At 32.2% G+C, this 10,250-nt stretch overlaps 1 pseudogene; it reads right to left on the reverse strand.

The window, feature by feature from the left end:
* Nucleotides 1-3,327: 3,327 nt before the first annotated feature.
* Nucleotides 3,328-9,968, reverse strand: LOC100240961 (cell division cycle 20.2, cofactor of APC complex-like; annotated as a pseudogene).
* Nucleotides 9,969-10,250: the final 282 nt, after the last annotated feature.

Here is a 10,250-nt window from a genome sequence, read left to right on the forward strand (position 1 = left end):
TTTCTTAAGCAAAAAACTCATATTTGTTTCTATTTTTTATTTGCAATAAGAAGTCTAGGCTCCTCCTTTTATAAGCTAAAAAAGTGTTATTAAGAAAAAAGGTGGAGCCATGTTATGATTCTACCACATTAAATGCATTTAATTATCTCAATCAATATTATTTTATAATTTTATATTTTTCTATATGAGGAAAATATTCAAGTTAATGTCTTATTTCCCTGATTTTTCTCACTAGGGTTTTTCAATAATAAAACCTAATGAACTAATGCCCTTGGATTTTCTTTTAGTGCAATTGTGCAATTATTGTTTTATTAATTTTGCAAAGTTTTCTTTTTATACCATCCATTTACTTTTTTAATAATTATTTTAAATCTTTCTAAAATTGGTTCAAGTGGAGACCACAAATAATCATTGCATTCACTTCCTAGATAATACATTACTTCTTTTATTGTTAAGTCAACCACAGACATGCTTATAAAAACAACTTGGGTTAAGGAGGACAACTAAGCACAAAAAGAAAGTGTAGTCCTTTAATAAATACTCTCCTTTAGTTCAAATTATAGAAAATATAGAGAATTATGTACAATGTTTTTCAAGAAGTACATGAATAGTGTTACGAAAAACAAAGATAGATAATACAACAAAAAAAAATCAGAACACACAAATTTACATGAAAACCCCTAGAGGGGAAAATCACAAGTAGAAGAAAAGAAAATCCATTATATTAAAAATTGATACAAGATGGGAGAGAAGCGAGCAGCTACGGCATAGACATAAACATCATAACCCTAAATATATATATATATATATATATATATATATATATATATATATATATATCACAGGTAGAGGAAAAGAAAATCCAATATATTAAAAATTGATACAAGATGGGAGAGAAGCGAGCTACTGCATAGACATAAACATCATAACCCTATATATGTGTGCGTGTGTGTGTGTGTGTGTGTGTCTGTGTCTGTGTCTGTGTGTGTGTGTGTGTGAAGGAGAAAAGTAAATAAAATAGGTCCAATTCCTTCACTACCACCACGGACTCCCCCCAAAAAATCTCATAATTTTTCTTCACCACATATGTCACATTACAAGTTTTTCGAGTCGAACCAAATAGAATTCGGGTCACCAAGTTCTAATAAATAGAATGGACTACACACCAAGATGAACATGATGTTATCAAGCTTCCTCTAGAAGTCAAACCTCCATAAATTCTTTGTCATGGCACATTCTTGCCTTGCCCTCATTCGATTCCTCCATTTCTCTATTTTGGCTACTAACCACCTCCATTTTTGAGCAACCATGGACCCTTGGGGGTTACATCCCAATAGCAATATTTACCGCAATCATATAAATCCCTATTTTCTCTATAATTGTCAAATGACATCAACTTAATTAATTTGCCATTGTATTTTACAAAAGAAAAGTGTACTCATTACGAAAAATGTTGGGATAGAAATGCCACTCAAAGGAGCCGTTGTAGGGGAGTACATGTATGTCAAGATCATCATCTTTGGATTGACAATATACAATAATGTTTGATCTTGAGCCCAAAACATTTGCAAGCTGCACATGCATTTTTTCTTAAGGAAACAATTTTCCTTGGGACAAAGTAATAAGCAATAGAGTCAACAATGCGAGTTTCTTGAGCAAAAAACTCATATTTGATTCTGTTTTTGGTATGCAAGGAGATGGAGATAAGGCTCCTCCTTTTATTAGCTAAAAAGGGAGTTATTAGGAAAAGAAAAATGAATCATACTCATTAAAGAAGTAGCCATTTTATGCATCTGTTAACTCCATCTCATGCAGGTTCACAACTGGGATAGATGATGGATGGATGCAAGGAGAAATGCTTTTATTCATCAGGCCACAGTTTCTGAATTTGGCTTGGAATCACAACTAGGTTTGGCATGGTTGGTTGGTAGGTAGGTGCAGGGTATCTGATTCAAACCCGAATTACTGGAGCATGATATACATCGTGGACTCAAATCATAAGAAAAGTCAGTAGCTCAACATGGTATTAGAGTTCTGGTTGATTTCATGTCTAATTATGTATAATCACAAATTTGAGACTAATAACAGCCATCTTGCTTTCATTCTGTCTGCAAATCTGACTTACAACAGGCCTTGCACTCTGTATACAAGATGGCATTCATCTTCTTGATTCAGGGATTACCTCCAGGTAACATGTTGGTGAATGCTTTAGGAGATGAGAAGTGTGGAAATGGCTTGGGTTCATTGTTTCCTTTGAGCACAAAACCCAAAAGGTTTTTCCCTCTGCTTTATATAGAACCCCAAAATAAAAATTACTATTATTTTCTGTTTTAAATAATAGAAAACAAGAAGTGTATCCAAACTGCACAAAATGATTAGATATATGGAGAGAAAAAATTCAAAAGATTAAAAAATAAAAAAGTAATATAGAATAATCCAAACAAAATATTCAACTTAAACTTTTAGGAAAATTGAGTATTCAACATGATACCTCTTTATGTGTCGGTCTTTTTTCAGGAAAATGTCCACCCCCGATGAACTTGGAGTTGGTGAAAATCAAATCAATTTCAGATGCCCAAAATGAAACAAATCTACAATATTATAACCATAAATTACATCAGTCTAGTTCACAGATTCAAACACCCTGTTTCAGATTCTCAAAATACAAAGACAACAGTCAGAGACAAGGCAACAGCCCTTTGATTTGGGCAAAAGAAACAAGAAACCAATCAGAGGGAGGCCAACAGCTGAATTCTTAACTCTTCTCTAACCAAAGAAGAAGCAGGCCAACCTTCAGCTTCTGTTGAATACCCTCTTTCAATGTGAAAGTGCATTTGGATTTGGACTTCTAGATTTGAAGTTTAATCCAAACAACATCAGAAGCTGCATTTCTGCTCAAAATACAGCTTTATGGATTCATGAACAAGACTTACTACCTACCTTTGAGTAGCCTTTTTCCAAAAAGAAAGCCCAGCAAACTGTGAGACTTCAGCTGGGACATTTACACAAATTATTGGATTTTGATGGAGTGAACCCCGTGATCCCCCTTATCTACCTTTTCCCATCATCCATAACACTTCATTTGATTCAGGGAAATATCAGGGAAAGAAAAAAAAAACCGATAGGGGAGAATCTCATTATTGTATTTGGCTTTGATGGAAAATATGAAAGAAAATCCCAAATAATGAAAATTGGTTGCAAATTTGAAGACTTTCACAAACTCTTTATTTCAAATGATTTGAGTTGGAGAAAAAATACGGAGAAATTTTAAAGAGCTTTAAACATGTTTCTTCTTTCCCCTGATACTTTCCAATGCTCAAATGAAGCCTAATGGGTTCGATTGAAATGTGGAAAAGGCTCTTTTGGTGCAGCTTTTTTCACTTCTGGGGTGGTGCCCAAGACATTCCAAAATCTGAGGCTCTGCAAAGAAGTTGATCAAGAAAATCATAACAAAGGAAAAATATTTTATCATGTTTACTTGTACTCCAGAAAAACACCAACAAATATCAAATATAATTAAAATTAGTTCGAAACTTATGCAATTTCAAATTATTTAATCTTTACATTAAATAGTAAAATTAAGTAAAATGAGTTTGAAACAACATATGAAAATAATTTATTGACTTTAAATTTATTTTTTATTTTTCTTCACTTTTTTTTCCTTCTACTTTTTCTCTCTATTTTCTTTCCTTTGCATTTTCCCTCAAATTTTCCAAGAACCAAACATAGCCATAAAGATTTGTTACCGAGAAACATTCACTAAACTAAGGTCCATATTAGTACCTGAGCCAGGAAAAGAACTTTGGATGTATGGCCAGTAAGCTCAGCAATCTTCACCATTGATGGGTTCTTCCACAAAGTGAGTTGTTTCTGTGAAAAGCCATGGGAGCTAAGCAGCTCCCTCTCCTTTTTGTTCCACAATAGAGCACAGACCTGTGAGCCTATGTAACACCCCAAAATAAACTCTAGGGGCAAAATAGTAAATTTAAAACTAATTCATTCATTCATTACACTCATTAAATGTAAAAGAGTCCTTTTTACAATTAAAAATCCTAGGTATAAATTAGATTTTGCTCTTTTCTTCCTTATTCAGAAAACTCTATTGACCAAAAATCAGAGAATTGGAGAATATAGGGCTAAAGGTTTAGAGGTCTAGAGTTTGAAGTTCAGATTTTTTCTGGTAGGATTCTAACCCTAGTTAATATTTTATATCCATTAATTAGTTTTGAACAATTAAAATATTCTTTGAAATATCTCAATTTTGATTAAAGTTTGTTTAATTAATTTCTAGGTTAAAAAGATTAAAAATTTATTAACATAGTTTGATTTATTAATGGAGATCGATAAATTTTAATTACTCAAATGAATAAATCTAGATAAAAAAAATTATATAGTTTCGGATGTGAAAATTACATAAAATTTGTGAGTATGATGTTAAAAGTTGAGTTTAGAGAAAAATAAATAAATAAATAAAAATGATGAAAGATGTGTAGGAAGGATTTGGCATGTTGAAAAAAAAAAAGGAATTGCATGGGGTATTTGTTAAGTTTCAGTAGGAGATTTAAATAATAGCAATAATAGTTTAATACAAATAAATATTCTTAAAATATTTAATTTAGACAAGTTAGAAAAAAAGAAATAAATTAAATAGTAATAATAGTTTAATGCAAATAAATATTCTTAAAAGATTTAATTTAGATAAGTTAGAAAAAATAAATAAATTAATGTTTAGGAAGTTGAAAATAATATTGGATGGTAATAATATTAATATGAGAAATTAATTAGGATCCCTAATACTAAATAAAATATTTTTTAAGATTGTCAAATTTAAATATTTAGATAAATAACCAATAATCAATATTGTGTATGATATTATGTTATGTGATGAGTAAATTCGTCAAGCTAAATACTTCAAGTTTTTGAGCGCTTCTTCAAGGGAAATTAATGCAGATTTTTATAAAATAAAATAATTTTCTTTTTATATTGTATTTCGAAATGTGTAAAAATATTATTTTTATCTTTTCCCATAGATCAAATATGTGTTTTGTATGGAAAGTATTTTTTTTTTTTAGAATTTTCTTTGTTTATGAAAAATGAAAAATTTTGGAGATATGATATTTTGTTTTGCAAGTTTGAATTAATGAAATAAAGCATTTGACTTTGGTTCTTATGGCCCTAGTCAACGGGTTATAATTGTTGACATTTGGCTTTGTTCATCTTAACTATAACAAGTTTGAAACTAACCACTCATTTGTGAAGTCCCACCTAATTGGGCACCATTTGTTATTTGATAACCAGAGTAAAGATATTTTGAATGCATTCGATTTTATTTTGATGAGAAATTGTTTTGAAATTGATGTGAGAAAGTTTTGTTGAAAAGTTTGAATATATTAGTATTTTGAACTCAAAAGTTTTTATAAATATAAGTATATGTTATATCTTCTATTTCAAGCATGATTGAAAATGTTTTATCCATGAAACTTTATTAATATTCCTTATTGAGTTTTAAGCTCATGCCCCTTCATTGATAATTTTTCGAGTACTCTCAATTCGGACGAGGAGTGATGGCTAGGCTGGGGAACTTTTCTTTGTTAGGATTTTGGTTCAAACTTTATTTTGGACATTGTTTAGATGTTCAAATTTAATTCCCCATTTAAATTATTTGAATTTGGAGTTATTTGGACAATAACACTCTAGTTGATATGTTAGTTTTTTTTAAAGTTGATACTTGGAGATTTTAAAATTTTATCCTACTACTCTGAATAAGAATTTATTAATTGGTAAATTTTCAATTACAATATGAATGTTTGTGTCGTTTCCACTTTGAGCCTTTAGGCTTGAGGTGTGAAATGACCGTCATGCCCTTGGAGTGGGTTTTGGGGCGTGACAGCCTATGTCCACTGGGTTCAAGCATGCACCTGTGTGGGTGTTCCAAAACTTTATGCATTGGTCGTTTCCACCTCCACCAGAGGCCAACAAATTTCTCTGGAAAGGGCACCAAGTAAGGGCTTTCACTGCAGTAGTGTGGTCTTCAAGCCTGTGAAGCCACTGAGAATGTGAATTCGAAGAGGACATGGACCTGTCCCATATGTAGAGCATGTTGTCATTCCCTCCACTTGCTAGCTGCTGGCCTGAGGCAGACCATTTCAGTCCACATCGTTGTTAATGATCTTACCATCCCTTCCTCCAGTTGTAAGGATGTGGTTGTTCCAAGCTGGAGAACCGACTCAGGATTGGTGGCCATCTCTCAGAGTCCTCAGCTGCAGAAATGATAGAACATCACTATATTAAGAAATCGTCAACAAAAACCCAGTCCAAAGGTTAAAACAACGAAAACTTACATACCAGTTCATTAGCTGTAGAATCCCATAGCTGAACATCAGAATTGTTCAAGCCAATGGCAATATGTTGTCCATCAGCAGCCCAACTGACGCTTGTAACAGGGCCATTCTCATCATCAATGGTGACAAGCTCTGAGGCAAAACCATTCGAACCATCCCACAAATATACTGTGCTTCCAAGAGCAATTGCGAGAATATTGCTGCTACCGCAGTCCAGCAAGTTCAAGTAATAATCATCTATAAGATCAGAAGCATCCAATGTCTTCTCCGAAGTCTGTTGCATCCAATCAAATCCAAAATCCATCAAAAAAGAAAAAAGAAAAAAATCAAAGTAAGGCATTACAATCAAATGAAGGAAACAAGTAGAGATCAAATGGTATGCAAATATCATAAACTCCATTGTATTGACATAATTTTAAGCTTGTCCAACCTGGGGAATGTGCCGCTTAGACTTTGAGGGCTTGGATTGGTGAACAGGAGACGAGAATTCATGTGGTATCAGTTTTACTGCAGTCGGTGGTTTGTTCTTACAGGCAAGGATGCGGGTGCGATTCATGTTGAAGGTCTCAGCCATTAGCTTCAAGTAGGCCTCCTTGGATGGGGAACTGACAACACTTGGGTTCTCTTTGCCTTTCCTCCCTTCAGTCAGCATGTAATGAGCATTGTCAAAGTCCAAGGCTGATCGGTTGGGAATGAATCTGTCCAACTGTAGAACGAATTTCAAAACAAAAGGCCCATGTTACAGAAATCAATTAAAAGAAACAAAGGAGACAGAAAACAACTTTGAAAGAAAGAAACACCCTATTTCTGAAATCAAAATAATTATTAAGAAAAAAAAATTATAAAACTATTTAAAAAAAAAAAAAATCAAAAAGCTCCCATCACCAAAACAGTTGAAAAGAAAAATCTCTAATTCAGATATCAAGCAAAAAAACAAATCCAGGAATCAATTTCAAGGAAAACATCTGTTTTCAGAAATCAAAATAATTGTTTTGGAAATCAAACCAGGAACAAATAAATATCATAATAACAAAATGCCCCCATTACAGAAATCTCAAATATCAAATTTAGGGAAACCCCCCATTTTAGAAATCAAAATAATTGTTTCAGAAATCAAAAGAAGAACCAATTTAAAGAACCCTATTGCAAATCAATCAAAAACCCTAGACTCAGAAAACAAATCTTGGAAAAAAAAATCCAGAAATCAAAACAATTATTTCATATATCAAATCAAAAATCAAATTTCAGAGAGACAAACAAACAAAAAAAAAAGAAACCCTAGTCTCATAAATCAAATTTAAGAGAGAAAAAACAAACCCCAAATTCCAGAAATTAAAACAATTGCTTTAAATTTAAAAAAACAAAAAAAAAAAAAAACAACCAAAAGAGAGTACAATTTTCTTACATTTTCCCTGGTCTTCCTTCTCCGATGAAATTGCTCTAAGAGAGGGCATTTAGACTCAAAGGGTCCCGAGGTGAATCGTCTCAATGTATCAGCTTGGTATCAGACGATATGTAAAATAAGCTAATTAGAAAATTCAAAAAATATATAAATATTATGTAAATCATCAGAAAAATATATATAATTAAATAAGTTCAAAAAATTAATAAAATAAAATCATCTCACATTTAATATTATTTAAATAGTTATAAAAGTATCCGCTCAAAATTATTTATAATAATGCTAATAAAAGAAAATTATTTTATTTCAAATATAATAACATTTTTAATAACAAACATACAATACAATAATCAATTCCATGTTGAATGAGGAGGGGGTTCAAAATCATCATCATCAGTCCTACGACGAGTATACAAATTAGGATGGTAATACCCGTATTGAGGATATGGTTGAAAGAGTTGTTCATAACTCAAATATGTTGGCTGAGACGATTGGCTTGATGATCCATAATCAGGAAAATATGGTTTCGAAGGTTGTTCGGGATCAACACCATATTGATAGTATCCAAAACCTCGATAAGCAATGCTACTACTACGAGAAGATTGATCATATCCATAGGAATCACTAGCTCATGTTCTAGTATTTGAATATCCCTCTAGATGCATCATTGGAAATCGATCAAAATCATTTATACTAAAAGTATTGGAAGAGCTATCACGGTCTCTAAAGTTGTGATACGATCTATCATCTACTCCTCTGAAATACAACCTTGATCTTATACCCAAATTCTGTAAGTGCTCATCAATACGGTGATAATTTGATCTATGATAATCATGCCCACTAGAATAATCATCATCGCTGGAAAATGTAGTTAGTCTTTCCAAATGTTTTTTTTGTTTCCATATCCCTAGTCGATATCCATAATCTGTATCTTGTGTGGAATAGTAATTTTCATCTCCTTGTGCCCATGATATGTCAGGATCTACTTGACTAACCTAACCGCCCCCAGTGCTACCATCTCCTCCAGTACCCTCACCAGTGCCACCAACTCCTCTACTGCCCCCACTAGCGCCACCACCCCACCTAATACTCTCATTGTCACCATCATCACTACTAGAACTTGAAGAAATTGTTCTAGGAGCCTTACCTTTACGACGGGAATCAATATCTCTTTCTTGTGTAGCATTACTTGTACGCCTACTAACTCTACGATTTGTGGCACCATCATCTTCATGAACTGCTTATCTACCTTCTTCATTAGGGAGAAGACCTTTATCCAACGAATCCAAATTATCAGATGATAAAATAGGCTCCTTTCTTTTTCGTATCCACTCATCTAATATATCATCATCATTAAAGATATGATTTAGATCAATTGGATTGTATAAATCTTCATTGTTTCGCTCTTGCATCAAATTTTTAACTCGAAGTCACATATTGTAGTGCACATAAACTAACTTATGCAACTTTTTCATTGTCAAACAGTTGTGCAACTTTGTGTGAATCAGTGACCATGTGCTCCAATTTCTTTCATAACTTGATGAAGAACAAGTTTGGATTAAAATTTTAACAGCAATCTTTTGTAGATGTGAACCTTCGTCACCATAGTTGTTCCACCATTCAACTATAATAAAGAAAATGCATACTTATTAATCACTATGATATATTTTTTAAAAAAATGATGATAATTTCTTATTTTTAATAGACTTATGTATTGAGTACCTGGAAGAGATTGATTTATTGCTTTCTTTGTAAGTGCACTTCCAAATTCTCCTTAGTCGTCAACAAATAATTTCACCTACATCATTAACATTTTATTTTTATTTTTATTTTTTTGTTAATGCAAATTACATATACAAAATGTATTATATAAAGGTCACAAACTATTATTATACCTCGTTAATAGTTTTTCCTTGTCTATCCAAATTTGACTCTAATATCTTGATAACCTTCTTTAATCCAATTTTAATTTCCAAATGGTTGGAGAAATACTTTGAATATTAGAACATTGGATTTTAAAAAATATGCTACCATAAGTTAAATAATGATCAGTTTATAATAATTTGTACTTGAAAAAAATAATAAAAAAATATATATAAAAAAAAATTATTACCTACGGCATGCAAATGGCTGTGCAATTGACTTTCCCACCTTCTATCAATGACTTCCCAATACTTTTCCCATTGCTTGACCGATGCCTTGATAGCCAATTTAGCTCTATCCATTGCTTCATAAATGATTAATAGTGTGGCCTTTTTATCTTGACCAACCAATTTCAATACTTTGACGAAAGGTTCCATGATGGTTTGAACTTCCCCTGTCTTCTTCCAAAATCGATCAGTTAAGATAAGGCTGGATACCTTATCTCTTAGACTTTTTTTACTCCTATCTTTATTGAATTCACGCCACTCATTTGTTGTGCACATTCTCTTCAAATCAACCTCATAACGTATAAGACTCTCAAGTGAAATGAATTTAATGGCAAAACGGGTTATTCTTGGCCTTAA

The sequence above is a fragment of the Vitis vinifera genome, chromosome 16 (genome assembly GCF_030704535.1).
Source record: "Vitis vinifera cultivar Pinot Noir 40024 chromosome 16, ASM3070453v1".
In the NCBI taxonomy this organism is placed as follows: domain Eukaryota; kingdom Viridiplantae; phylum Streptophyta; class Magnoliopsida; order Vitales; family Vitaceae; genus Vitis; species Vitis vinifera.